At 33.2% G+C, this 20,583-nt stretch overlaps 5 non-coding genes across 5 annotated transcripts; all 5 read right to left on the reverse strand.

Moving 5' to 3' along the window:
• Positions 1-697: 697 nt before the first annotated feature.
• Positions 698-4,668, reverse strand: LOC127012460 (large subunit ribosomal RNA). The gene has a single exon (XR_007765948.1). It is a non-coding gene; the product is annotated as a large subunit ribosomal RNA (ribosomal RNA).
• Positions 4,669-5,070: 402 nt separating this feature from the next.
• On the reverse strand, positions 5,071-5,249 carry LOC127012462 (5.8S ribosomal RNA). The gene has a single exon (XR_007765950.1). It is a non-coding gene; the product is annotated as a 5.8S ribosomal RNA (ribosomal RNA).
• A 1,203-nt stretch (positions 5,250-6,452) lies between these two features.
• On the reverse strand, positions 6,453-8,447 carry LOC127012456 (small subunit ribosomal RNA). Its single transcript, XR_007765944.1, has one exon. It is a non-coding gene; the product is annotated as a small subunit ribosomal RNA (ribosomal RNA).
• Positions 8,448-14,176: 5,729 nt separating this feature from the next.
• Positions 14,177-18,146, reverse strand: LOC127012457 (large subunit ribosomal RNA). The gene has a single exon (XR_007765945.1). It is a non-coding gene; the product is annotated as a large subunit ribosomal RNA (ribosomal RNA).
• A 402-nt stretch (positions 18,147-18,548) lies between these two features.
• Positions 18,549-18,727, reverse strand: LOC127012463 (5.8S ribosomal RNA). Its single transcript, XR_007765951.1, has one exon. It is a non-coding gene; the product is annotated as a 5.8S ribosomal RNA (ribosomal RNA).
• Between the last annotated feature and the right edge of the window lie 1,856 nt (positions 18,728-20,583).

The following is a 20,583-nucleotide window of genomic DNA, read 5'->3' on the forward strand; positions in this document are numbered from 1 at the left end:
GACCTTAGGAATATTTTTATATTATATGTTTGCCAATCTTCGCGTCACTAATAAGATGACGATTCATATTATTATTAGATGGTCGAGTTGTACTTATATTGATATGTTAATCAAATTGGTCTCTTACTTGAAAATCTAGACCTTAGGAATATTTTTATATTATATGTTTGCCAATCTTCGCGTCACTAATAAGATGACGATTCATATTGTTATTATTAGATGGTCGAGTTGTACTTATATTGATATGTTAATCAAATTGGTCTCTTACTTGAAAATCTAGACCTTAGGAATATTTTTATATTATATGTTTGCCAATCTTCGCGTCACTAATAAGATGACGATTCATATTGTTATTATTAGATGGTCGAGTTGTACTTATATTGATATGTTAATCAAATTGGTCTCTTACTTGAAAATCTAGACCTTAGGAATATTTTTATATTATATGTTTGCCAATCTTCGCGTCACTAATAAGATGACGATTCATATTGTTATTATTAGATGGTCGAGTTGTACTTATATTGATATGTTAATCAAATTGGTCTCTTACTTGAAAATCTAGACCTTAGGAATGTAATATATAAAGGATTAAAAATTCGCCACAAAGCCAAGCAAACAATCAATGCATACAAATAGATTGTTGGTTGAACTTTATATAAGAAGTTCAACACAACAAATAAATTATGCAATTTTATTATCGAATCATCAAGCAAAGGATAAGCTTCAGTGGATCGCAGTATGGCAGCTGCTCAACCACTTACAACACCTTGCCTGTTACAAAAGTCGTTTACAATTGATTCTAGGCTTTGTCATTGTATTAAATAATGCTTTTATATGTAACTAGCGCGGCATCAGGTGATCAAAGATCCTCCCAATTTACTATGTTACAAATTACATTGGCATCACATCCATTGTCGTTTAAAAAGTAAATTATAAACTTTAAATGGTTTAGAAGCCATACAATGCAAATTGCCCCTTATTTATCATTGCAGTCCAGCACGGATACGACCTTAGAGGCGTTCAGGCATAATCCAACGGACGTAGCGTCATACCACTGTTCGCTCGAACAAGTATTGTGCCATTGGTCCGTACCTGCGGTTCCTCTCGTACTACGCAGGAATGCTGTCGCAACAACGTTTTGTCATTAGTAGGGTAAAACTAACCTGTCTCACGACGGTCTAAACCCAGCTCACGTTCCCTTGCATGGGTGAACAATCCAACGCTTGGTGAATTTTGCTTCACAATGATAGGAAGAGCCGACATCGAAGGATCAAAAAGCGACGTCGCTATGAACGCTTGGCCGCCACAAGCCAGTTATCCCTATGGTAACTTTTCTGACACCTCTTGTTAAAAACTCTTTAAACCAAAAGGATCGATAGGCCGAGCTTTTGCTGTCCCTGTGTGTACTGAACACCGAGATCAAGTCAGCATTTGCCCTTTTGCTCTATGTGTGGTTTCTGTCCGCACTGAGCTGGCCTTGGGACACCTCCGTTATTATTTGAGAGATGTACCGCCCCAGTCAAACTCCCTACCTGGCAATGTCCTTGAATTGGATCATACCTGAGTAATTGGAGTTATACCAAATTTTCAAATCAAAAATACATAAATGCACCGTTTTATTAAAGAATTTGTTTGCGATTATATAACAAACTCGTGATACTTTGATCAAGAAGCTTGCATCAAAACCCAATACCATAAGATATAATAAATATATCCGTATAATGGCTAGGAAATGATACACGTTCCATTTAATCAAGTAAGTAAGGAAACAATAAGAGTAGTGGTATTTCATTGGCGATACCAAACCGAGGTCTAATATCTCCCACTTATTCTACACCTCTTATGTCTCCTTACACTGCCAGATTAGAGTCAAGCTCAAAAGGGTCTTCTTTCCCCGCTAATTATTCCAAGCCCGTTCCCTTGGCTGTGGTTTCGCTAGATAGTAGATAGGGACAGTAGGAATCTCGTTAATCCATTCATGCGCGTCACTAATTAGATGACGAGGCATTTGGCTACCTTAAGAGAGTCATAGTTACTCCCGCCGTTGACCCGCGCTTACTTGAATTTCTTCACTTTGACATTCAGAGCACTGGGCAGAAATCACATTGTGTCAACACCCGCTAGGGCCATCACAATGCTTTGTTTTAATTAGACAGTCGGATTCCCCAAGTCCGTGCCAGTTCTGAATTGATTGTTAATTGATAATCGTTATAATTAATAAGAACTAATTGGTTTAACCCAATTAGTATTCTTAAAAATTTTAGCAAGAAAGTTCCACAATTGGCTACGTAACTAAACTATCCGGGGAACAAGTAACTAACATAAATGCTAGAAACTCTATTTACCCAGAACGAGCACATAAACCATGTTATTGTTTCCCAATCAAGCCCGACTATCTCAATCTTCAGAGCCAATCCTTATCCCGAAGTTACGGATCTAATTTGCCGACTTCCCTTACCTACATTATTCTATCGACTAGAGACTCTTCACCTTGGAGACCAGCTGCGGATATTGGTACGGCCTGTTGAGAAGTTTGCGTGTCCCCACCATAAATTTTCAAGGTCCGAGGAGAAAATATCGACACAACAGTATATGTCATGCTCTTCTAGCCCATCTACCATATCTCTCTGCGAAAGACTTCCATGGTAGTACGGCTATAAAACAGAAAAGAAAACTCTTCCGATATCTCTCGACGGCTTCTTTATGGTCGTTCCTGTTGCCAGGATGAGCACGAGGCCCATATTTAATAACAAACGGATACTCAACAGGTTACGGAATTGGAACCGTATTCCCTTTCGTTCAAAATTATTCAAGTATATTAATTTAGCTAGATTTTATATAATATATATATTTGTTTGGCATTTGTATTTTACTTGAAAATTTTCGGCTTTCGCCTTGAACTTAGGACCGACTAACTCGTGATCAACCACTGTTCACACGAAACCCTTCTCCACTTCAGTCCTCCAAGGTCCCATTCGATTATTTGCTACTACCACCAAGATCTGTACCAATGGCAGCTCCATGCAGGCTTACGCCAAACACTTCTACGCATACCATTGTACCTTCCTACTCACTAAAGTTTCAAAATTTATATTACAAGTAATATAAATCATCTACTTTAGCGGTAATGTATAGGTATACAACTTAAGCGCCATCCATTTTAAGGGCTAGTTGCTTCGGCAGGTGAGTTGTTACACACTCCTTAGCGGATTTCGACTTCCATGATCACCGTCCTGCTGTTTTAAGCAACCAACGCCTTTCATGGTATCTGCATGAGTTGTTAATTTGGGCACCGTAACATTACGTTTGGTTCATCCCACAGCGCCAGTTCTGCTTACCAAAAGTGGCCCACTGGGCACATTATATCATAACCTTGAACTTCATATCAAGAAAGTTAAGGTTCTTACCCATTTAAAGTTTGAGAATAGGTTAAGATCGTTTCGACCCTAAGGCCTCTAATCATTCGCTTTACCAGATAAGATTATTTTATATAATATTAAAATGCACCAGCTATCCTGAGGGAAACTTCGGAAGGAACCAGCTACTAGATGGTTCGATTGGTCTTTCGCCCCTATACTCAATTCTGACAATCGATTTGCACGTCAGAACTGTTTCGGTCTTCCATCAGGGTTTCCCCTGACTTCAACCTGATCAAGTATAGTTCACCATCTTTCGGGTCACAGCATATATGCTCAAGGTACGTTCCAGTTAGAGGCATAAATAATATAAATATCATTATACATAACTATATAGAACGCCCCGGGATTGTGTTAATTAGCTATAAATAGTTAAAAAACTAATCCCATTATTAGTCAAGTTAATTACGCTATTAGGTTTATATCCCAATAACTTGCACATATGTTAGACTCCTTGGTCCGTGTTTCAAGACGGGTCCCGAAGGTATCCTGAATCTTTCGCATTGTTAATCCTACAAGTGCATATAATAAACACAAAAATCAATGATAATTATGCCATTATATAATTCCGAAAAATTAACGCACTGTATTCATATAAATCTATCAGCACTTTATCAAATTAATAACATTTATTCTGTGTTAAAATGCAAGCAAATTAATTTGAATAAACTATAAGTTATATTTTATGATAAATTTGGTATGCTAATAGATTACAATGTCCTTATATGGAAAAAATGCACACTATTATCATAATATTGTTTAAATATTACAATTCTAATGATGAATTTTCCATAACGGATATTCAGGTTCATCGGGCTTAACCTCTAAGCAGTTTCACGTACTGTTTAACTCTCTATTCAGAGTTCTTTTCAACTTTCCCTCACGGTACTTGTTTACTATCGGTCTCATGGTTATATTTAGTTTTAGATGGAGTTTACCACCCACTTAGTGCTGCACTATCAAGCAACACGACTCTTTGGAAACATCATCTAGTAATCATTAACGTTATACGGGCCTGGCACCCTCTATGGGTAAATGGCCTCATTTAAGAAGGACTTAAATCGTTAATTTCTCATACTAGAATATTGACGCTCCATACACTGCATCTCACATTTGCCATATAGACAAAGTGACTTAGTGCTGAACTGATTTCTTTTCGCTCGCCGCTACTAAGAAAATCCTTGTTAGTTTCTTTTCCTCCCCTAATTAATATGCTTAAATTCAGGGGGTAGTCCCATATGAGTTGAGGTTGTGTATAACTTTTATATGCAATTAATTCTTTATATATAATGATAAAACATTTTATTAAATTCGTTATATTAATAATATCTGTATATAAATGGCATTTGTTTGATTTAACGAATCAACGAAGAACAATAATATTGTCAACGGTTTTCTATTTTCTAATCATTAATAAGAGACAATTCTAGATAAATTTTTATGCTAGACATTTCTCAGTATCATTTGATTGAAAAAGAAAATATTTCTCTTCGTTTTTCACATTCAAATTATTTACTAATGTGAGATAATGTTTTTCATATATTTTTTAATATTATGAATAAAATAATTAAATTATTATTATCCAATAATATACCATATGCTTATAAAATTTCATTATAAAATTTGTATAAGCAACTTAATTAGCATAGTCTTACAACCCTCAACCATATGTAGTCCAAGCAGCACTATAAAATTAATTAAAGTACATAACAGCATGGACTGCGATATGCGTTCAAAATGTCGATGTTCATGTGTCCTGCAGTTCACACGATGACGCACAGTTTGCTGCGTTCTTCATCGACCCATGAGCCGAGTGATCCACCGCTTAGAGTTTTATAAATTGGTTTCTTAATTTTGTCAAATATGTTTTTATTGAAAGAAATTAAAAATACACCATTTTACTGGCATATATCAATTCCTTCAATAAATTTATTTTTATACCTAAAACGAATGCTGCGAAATGTCTTAGTTTTATATAACCAATATATATCAAAGTATTTCTTTTTAAATTGCATTTATTGTAAATAAATATATATATATATATATTAATACTTTTTTAGCGATATAAATTGAAATTTATATAAAACATTAACCTGTATAAAACCAGGTACAACATTGTACATTTTAGGTTGTTGCATTATCCAATGTATGCGCATAACTGAGATGAACAATACATATCGCAACGCGTGTATATTATGGTCCATATACACACAGTATTTTAATTGTGTTTATATACAATAATAATTTAATATTATTATTTTAATAATTCGATTTGCTTGTTCGAATTTTTATTTGTTTGTTTTGGCTGCTTATTATTTCTCTCATATGTATTAAATACAATATATAATTTTAATATTTGCATTATTTCGATTTGCTTGTTCGAAATTTCATTTGATCTATATTAGATCATATACATTTTGGCAATTCATATTTTATTTGTATTACTATAATGTATTTATTATAATATAAACAAATATTTTATTAACGGTAAGGATATACAATAATAATTTAATATTATTATTTTAATAATTCGATTTGCTTGTTCGAATTTTTATTTGTTTGCTTTGGCTGCTTATTATTTCTCTCATATGTATTAAATACAATATATAATTTTAATATTTGCATTATTTCGATTTGCTTGTTCGAAATTTTATTTGATCTATATTAGATCTCATATACATTTTGGCAATTCATATTTTATTTGTATTATTATAATGTATTTATTATAATATAAACAAATATTTTATTAACGGTAAGGATATACAATAATAATTTAATATTATTATTTTAATAATTCGATTTGCTTGTTCGAATTTTTATTTGTTTGCTTTGGCTGCTTATTAATTTCTCTCATATGTATTAAATACAATATATAATTTTAATATTTGCATTATTTCGATTTGCTTGTTCGAAATTTCATTTGATCTATAATAGATCTCATATACATTTTGGCAATTCATATTTTATTTGTAATACTATAATGTATTTATTATAATATAAACAAATATTTTATTAACGGTAAGGATATTAAAACATTAATGATCCTTCCGCAGGTTCACCTACGGAAACCTTGTTACGACTTTTACTTCCTCTAAATAATCAAGTTCGGTCAACTTTTGCGAAACAACCGTAACACGCAAGGCGTCACAGTGATCACGTCCGGAGACCTCACTAAATAATTCAATCGGTAGTAGCGACGGGCGGTGTGTACAAAGGGCAGGGACGTAATCAATGCGAGTTAATGACTCACACTTACTGGGAATTCCAAGTTCATGTGAACAGTTTCAGTTCACAATCCCAAGCATGAAAGTGGTTCAGCGGTTTACCCGGACCTCTCGGTCTAGGAAATACACGTTGATACTTTCATTGTAGCGCGCGTGCAGCCCAGGACATCTAAGGGCATCACAGACCTGTTATTGCTCAATCTCATTATTGCTAGACGCAATTTGTCCATTTAAGAAGCTAGTGTCCTTATAATGGGACAAACCAACAGGTACGGCTCCACTTATATAAACACATTCAAACACAATAAACATTTTACTGCCACCATGAATGAAGGCTATATAAGCTTCAACACCATAATCCTGAAGATATCTATTTAATATATTTGAGTCTCGTTCGTTATCGGAATTAACCAGACAAATCACTCCACGAACTAAGAACGGCCATGCACCACCACCCATAGATTCGAGAAAGAGCTATCAATCTGTCTTACACACTTATGTTCGGACCTGGTAAGTTTTCCCGTGTTGAGTCAAATTAAGCCGCAGGCTCCACTCCTGGTGGTGCCCTTCCGTCAATTCCTTTAAGTTTCAGCTTTGCAACCATACTTCCCCCGGAGCCCAAAAGCTTTGGTTTCCCGGGAAGCGACTGAGAGAGCCATAAAAGTAGCTACACCCAATTGCTAGCTGGCATCGTTTATGGTTAGAACTAGGGCGGTATCTGATCGCCTTCGAACCTCTAACTTTCGTTCTTGATTAATGAAAACATCTTTGGCAAATGCTTTCGCTTAAGTTAGTCTTACGACGGTCCAAGAATTTCACCTCTCGCGTCGTAATACTAATGCCCCCAAACTGCTTCTATTAATCATTACCTCTTGATCTGAAAACCAATGAAAGCAGAACAGAGGTCTTATTTCATTATCCCATGCACAGAATATTCAGGCATTTGAAGCCTGCTTTAAGCACTCTAATTTGTTCAAAGTAATTGTACCGGCCCACAATAACACTCGTTTAAGAGCACTAATGCAGGTTTTTAAATAGGAGGAACATATGAAAAAATACAAGTATCTAAGCACATGTAAGAACTCCACCGGTAATACGCTTACATACATAAAGGTATAGTACTAACCACAATTGTAAGTTGTACTACCCGTATGAAGCACAAGTTCAACTACGAACGTTTTAACCGCAACAACTTTAATATACGCTATTGGAGCTGGAATTACCGCGGCTGCTGGCACCAGACTTGCCCTCCAATTGGTCCTTGTTAAAGGATTTAAAGTGTACTCATTCCAATTACAGGGCCTCGGATATGAGTCCTGTATTGTTATTTTTCGTCACTACCTCCCCGAGCTGGGAGTGGGTAATTTACGCGCCTGCTGCCTTCCTTAGATGTGGTAGCCGTTTCTCAGGCTCCCTCTCCGGAATCGAACCCTGATTCCCCGTTACCCGTTGCAACCATGGTAGTCCTAGATACTACCATCAAAAGTTGATAGGGCAGACATTTGAAAGATCTGTCGTCGGTACAAGACCATACGATCTGCATGTTATCTAGAGTTCAACCAATATAACGATCTTGCGATCGCTTGGTTTTAGCCTAATAAAAGCACATGTTCCATAAGGTTCATGTTTTAATTGCATGTATTAGCTCTAGAATTACCACAGTTATCCAAGTAACTGTTAACGATCTAAGGAACCATAACTGATATAATGAGCCTTTTGCGGTTTCACTTTTAATTCGTGTGTACTTAGACATGCATGGCTTAATCTTTGAGACAAGCATATAACTACTGGCAGGATCAACCAGAATAATGTTTTTATTCATATTTCATTCATATTTTTTGAATAGAAATTAGCAATATATATGTTGTTATAGATTTTATTTCTATCGAATACGGCCATTTTTATATAGCATTCGTATACGTTTGTTTTCCAATTTATACTTGTTTCGCCACTAATAATAACAAGTTTTTATTGATGTCAAAAAGAATCATATTCTTTATAAACACAATATTTATTTTTCATATATTTTCTTTATATATGCACATTTCATTCTAAAATATCATTTTTGTTCGACATACATAATATATTGTATCCACACATGTACAATTTTTGTTTAACCAATATAAGATATTGAGTTAATCATTTGTATTTTGACGATAAATTTAAAATTTATCTATATATATCCATATAAGTCTCTGGTAATATATAAAATAGAACCGAGTGTATATATATAATTATTACTACTATATTTATTTCTTAAATAATATATACTTATATATTATTTATATATATACTCTTTATTATATATTATATAATTTCTTAAATAACTCTCTTAATAGCTATTTTTTATTATCAACAATATAAGTTGATATTAATATTGAAAATGTATTCATAATTACATTTTTATATTTCTTTGGTAGACTTTTATGTACTATTATTATTTAATAATACACATATAATATAAATCATGTTAGCCTACCTCCTAAAATTAACGATAAAATTCGGAAACAATTTGTTATTCTATGTACAATAGAAACTTGGCCTTTGTTTCAACGTTATTATCTTTGGGCTTAAAATATTAACCGCGGAGCCAAGTCTCGTATTCAAATAAATGAATAAAGAAACAAATTTGACGGATAATATCTTCTCTACTGACATATGTCAATAGCAGACGGCCGGCCCATTGACCATCCTATAGTAGTTTTTGGACACGCTGTCTCCCATTCGGGTATATTCAATTTACTTTGCCACTCACCCATATAGTGTTCTCTTATATAATAAGACAACGCACTTTTATATTCATTATATGGATATATTGCCTTCCTCATATTTGCCACACCACCTATAGTAGTTTTTGGACACGCTGTCTCCCATTCGGGTATATTCAATTTACTTTGCCACTCACCCATATAGTGTTCTCTTATATAATAAGAAAACGCACTTTTATTTTCATTATATGGATATATTGCCTTCCTCATATTTGCCACACCACCTATAGTAGTTTTTGGACACGCTGTCTCCCATTCGGGTATATTCAATTTACTTTGCCACTCACCCATATAGTGTTCTCTTATATAATAAGAAAACGCACTTTTATTTTCATTATATGGATATATTGCCTTCCTCATATTTGCCACACCACCTATAGTAGTTTTTGGACACGCTGTCTCCCATTCGGGTATATTCAATTCTCTTTGCCACTCACCCTTATAGTATTCTCTTATTTAATAAGAATACTAAAATACTTCTCATATTATAGATGTAATCTATTAACTTCTCAATATCCATACGGTTTATGTATGGTATTGACAAAATCCTATGCATTTGCATAAGATTTATTTTGCCACAATTTATAGTACTAGTGCCGCCCTCACTAGGTATAAATATCTCATTTCGCTAGTAGTGTATGGGCAAATTCTACTAGCTATTCTCATAAATATGTCACTTATATGCCATATCTATACAATTCATGCACTTTTATATGTATATTTGCTATATTATACATTATTATGCCTTATAGGTATTATACCTATAAGCCACATCCATACGATTGCTTAATATAAATATATGTATAATTTTTTATACATATTTTTTTTTTATTTATGTATGGTTTTTTATTCATATCCATATACTGTATTCACTTTTATATGGATATGATTGGCGTTTTATATAGTATTGACAAAATCATAAGTTTGACCAATACGAGGAGAGGTCCGCCAACGACCACCTCCCTATAGGTGTTTTTGGACACGCTGTCTCCCATTCGACTGCTTACTATACTAGGGGCTACCCGCTCCGTATGATATTCTCTCATATAACAAGAGAATGCAAGAAATATTCGTATTTTATGAATATAATCCATTTATTTTTCAATATCCATACGTTTTACTTAGTTTTTTGTACGGTATTGACAAAATCCTATGCATTTGCATAAGATTTATTTTGCCACAATTTATAGTACTAGTGCCGCCCTCACTAGGTATAAATATCTCATTTCGCTAGTAGTGTATGGGGAAATTCTACTAGCTATTCTCATAAATATGTCACTTATATGCCATATCTATACAATTCATGCACTTTTATATGTATATTTGCTATATTATACATTATTATGCCTTATAGGTATTATACCTATAAGCCACATCCATACGATTGCTTAATATAAATATATGTATAATTTTTTATACATATTTTTTTTTTATTTTTGTATGGTTTTTTATTCATATCCATATACTGTATTCAATTTTATATGGATATGATTGGCGTTTTATATAGTATTGACAAAATCATAAGTTTGACCAATACGAGGAGAGGTCCGCCAACGACCACCTCCCTATAGGTGTTTTTGGACACGCTGTCTCCCATTCGACTGCTTACTATACTAGGGGCTACCCGCTCCGTATGATATTCTCTCATATAACAAGAGAATGCAAGAAATATTCGTATTTTATGAATATAATCCATTTATTTTTCAATATCCATACGTTTTACTTAGTTTTTTGTACGGTATTGACAAAATCCTATGCATTTGCATAAGATTTATTTTGCCACAATTTATAGTACTAGTGCCGCCCTCACTAGGTATAAATATCTCATTTCGCTAGTAGTGTATGGGCAAATTCTACTAGCTATTCTCATAAATATGTCACTTATATGCCATATCTATACAATTCATGCACTTTTATATGTATATTTGCTATATTATACATTATTATGCCTTATAGGTATTATACCTATAAGCCACATCCATACGATTGCTTAATATAAATATATGTATAATTTTTTATACATATTTTTTTTTATTTATGTATGGTTTTTTATTCATATCCATATACTGTATTCACTTTTATATGGATATGATTGGCGTTTTATATAGTATTGACAAAATCATAAGTTTGACCAATACGAGGAGAGGTCCGCCAACGACCACCTCCCTATAGGTGTTTTTGGACACGCTGTCTCCCATTCGACTGCTTACTATACTAGGGGCTACCCGCTCCGTATGATATTCTCTCATATAACAAGAGAATGCAAGAAATATTCGTATTTTATGAATATAATCCATTTATTTTTCAATATCCATACGTTTTACTTAGTTTTTTGTACGGTATTGACAAAATCCTATGCATTTGCATAAGATTTATTTTGCCACAATTTATAGTACTAGTGCCGCCCTCACTAGGTATAAATATCTCATTTCGCTAGTAGTGTATGGGCAAATTCTACTAGCTATTCTCATAAATATGTCACTTATATGCCATATCTATACAATTCATGCACTTTTATATGTATATTTGCTATATTATACATTATTATGCCTTATAGGTATTATACCTATAAGCCACATCCATACGATTGCTTAATATAAATATATGTATAATTTTTTATACATATTTTTTTTTATTTATGTATGGTTTTTTATTCATATCCATATACTGTATTCACTTTTATATGGATATGATTGGCGTTTTATATAGTATTGACAAAATCATAAGTTTGACCAATACGAGGAGAGGTCCGCCAACGACCACCTCCCTATAGGTGTTTTTGGACACGCTGTCTCCCATTCGACTGCTTACTATACTAGGGGCTGCCCGCTCCGTATGATATTCTCTCGTATAACAAGAGAATGCAAGAAATATTCGTATTTTATGAATATAATCCATTTATTTTTCAATATCCATACGTTTTACTTAGTTTTTTGTACGGTATTGACAAAATCCTATGCATTTGCATAAGATTTATTTTGCCACAATTTATAGTACTAGTGCCGCCCTCACTAGGTATAAATATCTCATTTCGCTAGTAGTGTATGGGCAAATTCTACTAGCTATTCTCATAAATGCCTTCTTTATGCCATATCTATACAATTTATGCACTTTTATATGTATATTTGCTAATATTATACATTATTATGCCTTATAGGTATTATACCTATAAGCCATATACATACGATTTCATTTTTTTATTTATATATGGTTTTGTATTTATAACCATATACCGTATTTACTTTTATAAGGATATGATTGGCGTTTTATATAGTATTGACAAAATTATAAGTTTGACAAACACTTTTTTAAGTCTTTTAGTTAAAATTGTCATTTTTAATTGACTATCTAAACACTAGATATATTTGCACATGGAGCAAAGAGTATAAAAATTGGTCGCGTCACTAATAATATCGCGATACATTTTTACTACCATCAAAATACCACATACGTTTATATGTCCTCTTTATTTAATTTGGTTTCTAAACCTCAGGAATAGTTTTAATTATATGTGCGCTCTAAGTTGAATGAATTTCTTGAATCTCTTTACTTGAATTTCTAAGACTTAAAAATATTTATAAATAGATGTCCTATTGCATAATATTTTTTTATCGCTTCACTTATAAAATAACGATCCTGCCTTTCTACCTTTGAATAAACATTCATATAAACATGGAGAAAAAAACGTTCGCGTCACTAACAGTATGTGACGATAAAATTTTGCTAACATTAAAAGGAACATATTTTTATATGTCAACTCTTAGTTGAATTGGTCTATTGCTTAAGATTCTAGACCTTAGGAATATTTTTATATTATATGTTTGCCAATCTTCGCGTCACTAAAAAGATGACGATTCATATTGTTATTATTAGATGGTCGAGTTGTACTTATATTGATATGTTAATCAAATTGGTCTCTTACTTGAAAATCTAGACCTTAGGAATATTTTTATATTATATGTTTGCCAATCTTCGCGTCACTAATAAGATGACGATTCATATTATTATTAGATGGTCGAGTTGTACTTATATTGATATGTTAATCAAATTGGTCTCTTACTTGAAAATCTAGACCTTAGGAATATTTTTATATTATATGTTTGCCAATCTTCGCGTCACTAATAAGATGACGATTCATATTATTATTAGATGGTCGAGTTGTACTTATATTGATATGTTAATCAAATTGGTCTCTTACTTGAAAATCTAGACCTTAGGAATATTTTTATATTATATGTTTGCCAATCTTCGCGTCACTAATAAGATGACGATTCATATTGTTATTATTAGATGGTCGAGTTGTACTTATATTGATATGTTAATCAAATTGGTCTCTTACTTGAAAATCTAGACCTTAGGAATATTTTTATATTATATGTTTGCCAATCTTCGCGTCACTAATAAGATGACGATTCATATTGTTATTATTAGATGGTCGAGTTGTACTTATATTGATATGTTAATCAAATTGGTCTCTTACTTGAAAATCTAGACCTTAGGAATATTTTTATATTATATGTTTGCCAATCTTCGCGTCACTAATAAGATGACGATTCATATTGTTATTATTAGATGGTCGAGTTGTACTTATATTGATATGTTAATCAAATTGGTCTCTTACTTGAAAATCTAGACCTTAGGAATGTAATATATAAAGGATTAAAAATTCGCCACAAAGCCAAGCAAACAATCAATGCATACAAATAGATTGTTGGTTGAACTTTATATAAGAAGTTCAACACAACAAATAAATTATGCAATTTTATTATCGAATCATCAAGCAAAGGATAAGCTTCAGTGGATCGCAGTATGGCAGCTGCTCAACCACTTACAACACCTTGCCTGTTACAAAAGTCGTTTACAATTGATTCTAGGCTTTGTCATTGTATTAAATAATGCTTTTATATGTAACTAGCGCGGCATCAGGTGATCAAAGATCCTCCCAATTTACTATGTTACAAATTACATTGGCATCACATCCATTGTCGTTTAAAAAGTAAATTATAAACTTTAAATGGTTTAGAAGCCATACAATGCAAATTGCCCCTTATTTATCATTGCAGTCCAGCACGGATACGACCTTAGAGGCGTTCAGGCATAATCCAACGGACGTAGCGTCATACCACTGTTCGCTCGAACAAGTATTGTGCCATTGGTCCGTACCTGCGGTTCCTCTCGTACTACGCAGGAATGCTGTCGCAACAACGTTTTGTCATTAGTAGGGTAAAACTAACCTGTCTCACGACGGTCTAAACCCAGCTCACGTTCCCTTGCATGGGTGAACAATCCAACGCTTGGTGAATTTTGCTTCACAATGATAGGAAGAGCCGACATCGAAGGATCAAAAAGCGACGTCGCTATGAACGCTTGGCCGCCACAAGCCAGTTATCCCTATGGTAACTTTTCTGACACCTCTTGTTAAAAACTCTTTAAACCAAAAGGATCGATAGGCCGAGCTTTTGCTGTCCCTGTGTGTACTGAACACCGAGATCAAGTCAGCATTTGCCCTTTTGCTCTATGTGTGGTTTCTGTCCGCACTGAGCTGGCCTTGGGACACCTCCGTTATTATTTGAGAGATGTACCGCCCCAGTCAAACTCCCTACCTGGCAATGTCCTTGAATTGGATCATACCTGAGTAATTGGAGTTATACCAAATTTTCAAATCAAAAATACATAAATGCACCGTTTTATTAAAGAATTTGTTTGCGATTATATAACAAACTCGTGATACTTTGATCAAGAAGCTTGCATCAAAACCCAATACCATAAGATATAATAAATATATCCGTATAATGGCTAGGAAATGATACACGTTCCATTTAATCAAGTAAGTAAGGAAACAATAAGAGTAGTGGTATTTCATTGGCGATACCAAACCGAGGTCTAATATCTCCCACTTATTCTACACCTCTTATGTCTCCTTACACTGCCAGATTAGAGTCAAGCTCAAAAGGGTCTTCTTTCCCCGCTAATTATTCCAAGCCCGTTCCCTTGGCTGTGGTTTCGCTAGATAGTAGATAGGGACAGTAGGAATCTCGTTAATCCATTCATGCGCGTCACTAATTAGATGACGAGGCATTTGGCTACCTTAAGAGAGTCATAGTTACTCCCGCCGTTGACCCGCGCTTACTTGAATTTCTTCACTTTGACATTCAGAGCACTGGGCAGAAATCACATTGTGTCAACACCCGCTAGGGCCATCACAATGCTTTGTTTTAATTAGACAGTCGGATTCCCCAAGTCCGTGCCAGTTCTGAATTGATTGTTAATTGATAATCGTTATAATTAATAAGAACTAATTGGTTTAACCCAATTAGTATTCTTAAAAATTTTAGCAAGAAAGTTCCACAATTGGCTACGTAACTAAACTATCCGGGGAACAAGTAACTAACATAAATGCTAGAAACTCTATTTACCCAGAACGAGCACATAAACCATGTTATTGTTTCCCAATCAAGCCCGACTATCTCAATCTTCAGAGCCAATCCTTATCCCGAAGTTACGGATCTAATTTGCCGACTTCCCTTACCTACATTATTCTATCGACTAGAGACTCTTCACCTTGGAGACCAGCTGCGGATATTGGTACGGCCTGTTGAGAAGTTTGCGTGTCCCCACCATAAATTTTCAAGGTCCGAGGAGAAAATATCGACACAACAGTATATGTCATGCTCTTCTAGCCCATCTACCATATCTCTCTGCGAAAGACTTCCATGGTAGTACGGCTATAAAACAGAAAAGAAAACTCTTCCGATATCTCTCGACGGCTTCTTTATGGTCGTTCCTGTTGCCAGGATGAGCACGAGGCCCATATTTAATAACAAACGGATACTCAACAGGTTACGGAATTGGAACCGTATTCCCTTTCGTTCAAAATTATTCAAGTATATTAATTTAGCTAGATTTTATATAATATATATATTTGTTTGGCATTTGTATTTTACTTGAAAATTTTCGGCTTTCGCCTTGAACTTAGGACCGACTAACTCGTGATCAACCACTGTTCACACGAAACCCTTCTCCACTTCAGTCCTCCAAGGTCTCATTCGATTATTTGCTACTACCACCAAGATCTGTACCAATGGCAGCTCCATGCAGGCTTACGCCAAACACTTCTACGCATACCATTGTACCTTCCTACTCACTAAAGTTTCAAAATTTATATTACAAGTAATATAAATCATCTACTTTAGCGGTAATGTATAGGTATACAACTTAAGCGCCATCCATTTTAAGGGCTAGTTGCTTCGGCAGGTGAGTTGTTACACACTCCTTAGCGGATTTCGACTTCCATGATCACCGTCCTGCTGTTTTAAGCAACCAACGCCTTTCATGGTATCTGCATGAGTTGTTAATTTGGGCACCGTAACATTACGTTTGGTTCATCCCACAGCGCCAGTTCTGCTTACCAAAAGTGGCCCACTGGGCACATTATATCATAACCTTGAACTTCATATCAAGAAAGTTAAGGTTCTTACCCATTTAAAGTTTGAGAATAGGTTAAGATCGTTTCGACCCTAAGGCCTCTAATCATTCGCTTTACCAGATAAGATTATTTTATATAATATTAAAATGCACCAGCTATCCTGAGGGAAACTTCGGAAGGAACCAGCTACTAGATGGTTCGATTGGTCTTTCGCCCCTATACTCAATTCTGACAATCGATTTGCACGTCAGAACTGTTTCGGTCTTCCATCAGGGTTTCCCCTGACTTCAACCTGATCAAGTATAGTTCACCATCTTTCGGGTCACAGCATATATGCTCAAGGTACGTTCCAGTTAGAGGCATAAATAATATAAATATCATTATACATAACTATATAGAACGCCCCGGGATTGTGTTAATTAGCTATAAATAGTTAAAAAACTAATCCCATTATTAGTCAAGTTAATTACGCTATTAGGTTTATATCCCAATAACTTGCACATATGTTAGACTCCTTGGTCCGTGTTTCAAGACGGGTCCCGAAGGTATCCTGAATCTTTCGCATTGTTAATCCTACAAGTGCATATAATAAACACAAAAATCAATGATAATTATGCCATTATATAATTCCGAAAAATTAACGCACTGTATTCATATAAATCTATCAGCACTTTATCAAATTAATAACATTTATTCTGTGTTAAAATGCAAGCAAATTAATTTGAATAAACTATAAGTTATATTTTATGATAAATTTGGTATGCTAATAGATTACAATGTCCTTATATGGAAAAAATGCACACTATTATCATAATATTGTTTAAATATTACAATTCTAATGATGAATTTTCCATAACGGATATTCAGGTTCATCGGGCTTAACCTCTAAGCAGTTTCACGTACTGTTTAACTCTCTATTCAGAGTTCTTTTCAACTTTCCCTCACGGTACTTGTTTACTATCGGTCTCATGGTTATATTTAGTTTTAGATGGAGTTTACCACCCACTTAGTGCTGCACTATCAAGCAACACGACTCTTTGGAAACATCATCTAGTAATCATTAACGTTATACGGGCCTGGCACCCTCTATGGGTAAATGGCCTCATTTAAGAAGGACTTAAATCGTTAATTTCTCATACTAGAATATGACGCTCCATACACTGCATCTCACATTTGCCATATAGACAAAGTGACTTAGTGCTGAACTGATTTCTTTTCGCTCGCCGCTACTAAGAAAATCCTTGTTAGTTTCTTTTCCTCCCCTAATTAATATGCTTAAATTCAGGGGGTAGTCCCATATGAGTTGAGGTTGTGTATAACTTTTATATGCAATTAATTCTTTATATATAATGATAAAACATTTTATTAAATTCGTTATATTAATAATATCTGTATATAAATGGCATTTGTTTGATTTAACGAATCAACGAAGAACAATAATATTGTCAACGGTTTTCTATTTTCTAATCATTAATAAGAGACAATTCTAGATAAATTTTTATGCTAGACATTTCTCAGTATCATTTGATTGAAAAAGAAAATATTTCTCTTCGTTTTTCACATTCAAATTATTTACTAATGTGAGATAATGTTTTTCATATATTTTTTAATATTATGAATAAAATAATTAAATTATTATTATCCAATAATATACCATATGCTTATAAAATTTCATTATAAAATTTGTATAAGCAACTTAATTAGCATAGTCTTACAACCCTCAACCATATGTAGTCCAAGCAGCACTATAAAATTAATTAAAGTACATAACAGCATGGACTGCGATATGCGTTCAAAATGTCGATGTTCATGTGTCCTGCAGTTCACACGATGACGCACAGTTTGCTGCGTTCTTCATCGACCCATGAGCCGAGTGATCCACCGCTTAGAGTTTTATAAATTGGTTTCTTAATTTTGTCAAATATGTTTTTATTGAAAGAAATTAAAAATACACCATTTTACTGGCATATATCAATTCCTTCAATAAATTTATTTTTATACCTAAAACGAATGCTGCGAAATGTCTTAGTTTTATATAACCAATATATATCAAAGTATTTCTTTTTAAATTGCATTTATTGTAAATAAATATATATATATATATATTAATACTTTTTTAGCGATATAAATTGAAATTTATATAAAACATTAACCTGTATAAAACCAGGTACAACATTGTACATTTTAGGTTGTTGCATTATCCAATGTATGCGCATAACTGAGATGAACAATACATATCGCAACGCGTGTATATTATGGTCCATATACACACAGTATTTTAATTGTGTTTATATACAATAATAATTTAATATTATTATTTTAATAATTCGATTTGCTTGTTCGAATTTTTATTTGTTTGTTTTGGCTGCTTATTATTTCTCTCATATGTATTAAATACAATATATAATTTTAATATTTGCATTATTTCGATTTGCTTGTTCGAAATTTCATTTGATCTATATTAGATCATATACATTTTGGCAATTCATATTTTATTTGTATTACTATAATGTATTTATTATAATATAAACAAATATTTTATTAACGGTAAGGATATACATTAATAATTTAATATTATTATTTTAATAATTCGATTTGCTTGTTCGAATTTTTATTTGTTTGCTTTGGCTGCTTATTATTTCTCTCATATGTATTAAATACAATATATAATTTTAATATTTGCATTATTTCGATTTGCTTGTTCGAAATTTTATTTGATCTATATTAGATCTCATATACATTTTGGCAATTCATATTTTATTTGTATTATTATAATGTATTTATTATAATATAAACAAATATTTTATTAACGGTAAGGATATACAATAATAATTTAATATTATTATTTTAATAATTCGATTTGCTTGTTCGAATTTTTATTTGTTTGCTTTGGCTGCTTATTATTTCTCTCATATGTATTAAATACAATATATAATTTTAATATTTGCATTATTTCGATTTGCTTGTTCGAAATTTTATTTGATCTATATTAGATCTCATATACATTTTGGCAATTCATATTTTATTTGTATTATTATAATGTATTTATTATAATATAAACAAATATTTTATTAACGGTAAGGATATACAATAATAATTTAATATTATTATTTTAATAATTCGATTTGCTTGTTCGAATTTTTATTTGTTTGCTTTGGCTGCTTATTAATTTCTCTCATATGTATTAAATACAATATATAATTTTAATATTTGCATTATTTCGATTTGCTTGTTCGAAATTTCATTTGATCTATAATAGATCTCATATACATTTTGGCAATTCATATTTTATTTGTAATACTATAATGTATTTATTATAATATAAACAAATATTTTATTAACGGTAAGGATATTAAAACATTAATGATCCTTCCGCAGGTTCACCTACGGAAACCTTGTTACGACTTTTACTTCCTCTAAATAATCAAGTTCGGTCAACTTTTGCGAAACAACCGTAACACGCAAGGCGTCACAGTGATCACGTCCGGAGACCTCACTAAATAATTCAATCGGTAGTAGCGACGGGGCGGTGTGTACAAAGGGCAGGGACGTAATCAATGCGAGTTAATGACTCACACTTACTGGGAATTCCAAGTTCATGTGAACAGTTTCAGTTCACAATCCCAAGCATGAAAGTGGTTCAGCGGTTTACCCGGACCTCTCGGTCTAGGAAATACACGTTGATACTTTCATTGTAGCGCGCGTGCAGCCCAGGACATCTAAGGGCATCACAGACCTGTTATTGCTCA

This window comes from Drosophila biarmipes, unplaced genomic scaffold (genome assembly GCF_025231255.1).
Source record: "Drosophila biarmipes strain raj3 unplaced genomic scaffold, RU_DBia_V1.1 ptg000084l, whole genome shotgun sequence".
NCBI classification, from domain to species: Eukaryota; Metazoa; Arthropoda; class Insecta; order Diptera; family Drosophilidae; genus Drosophila; species Drosophila biarmipes.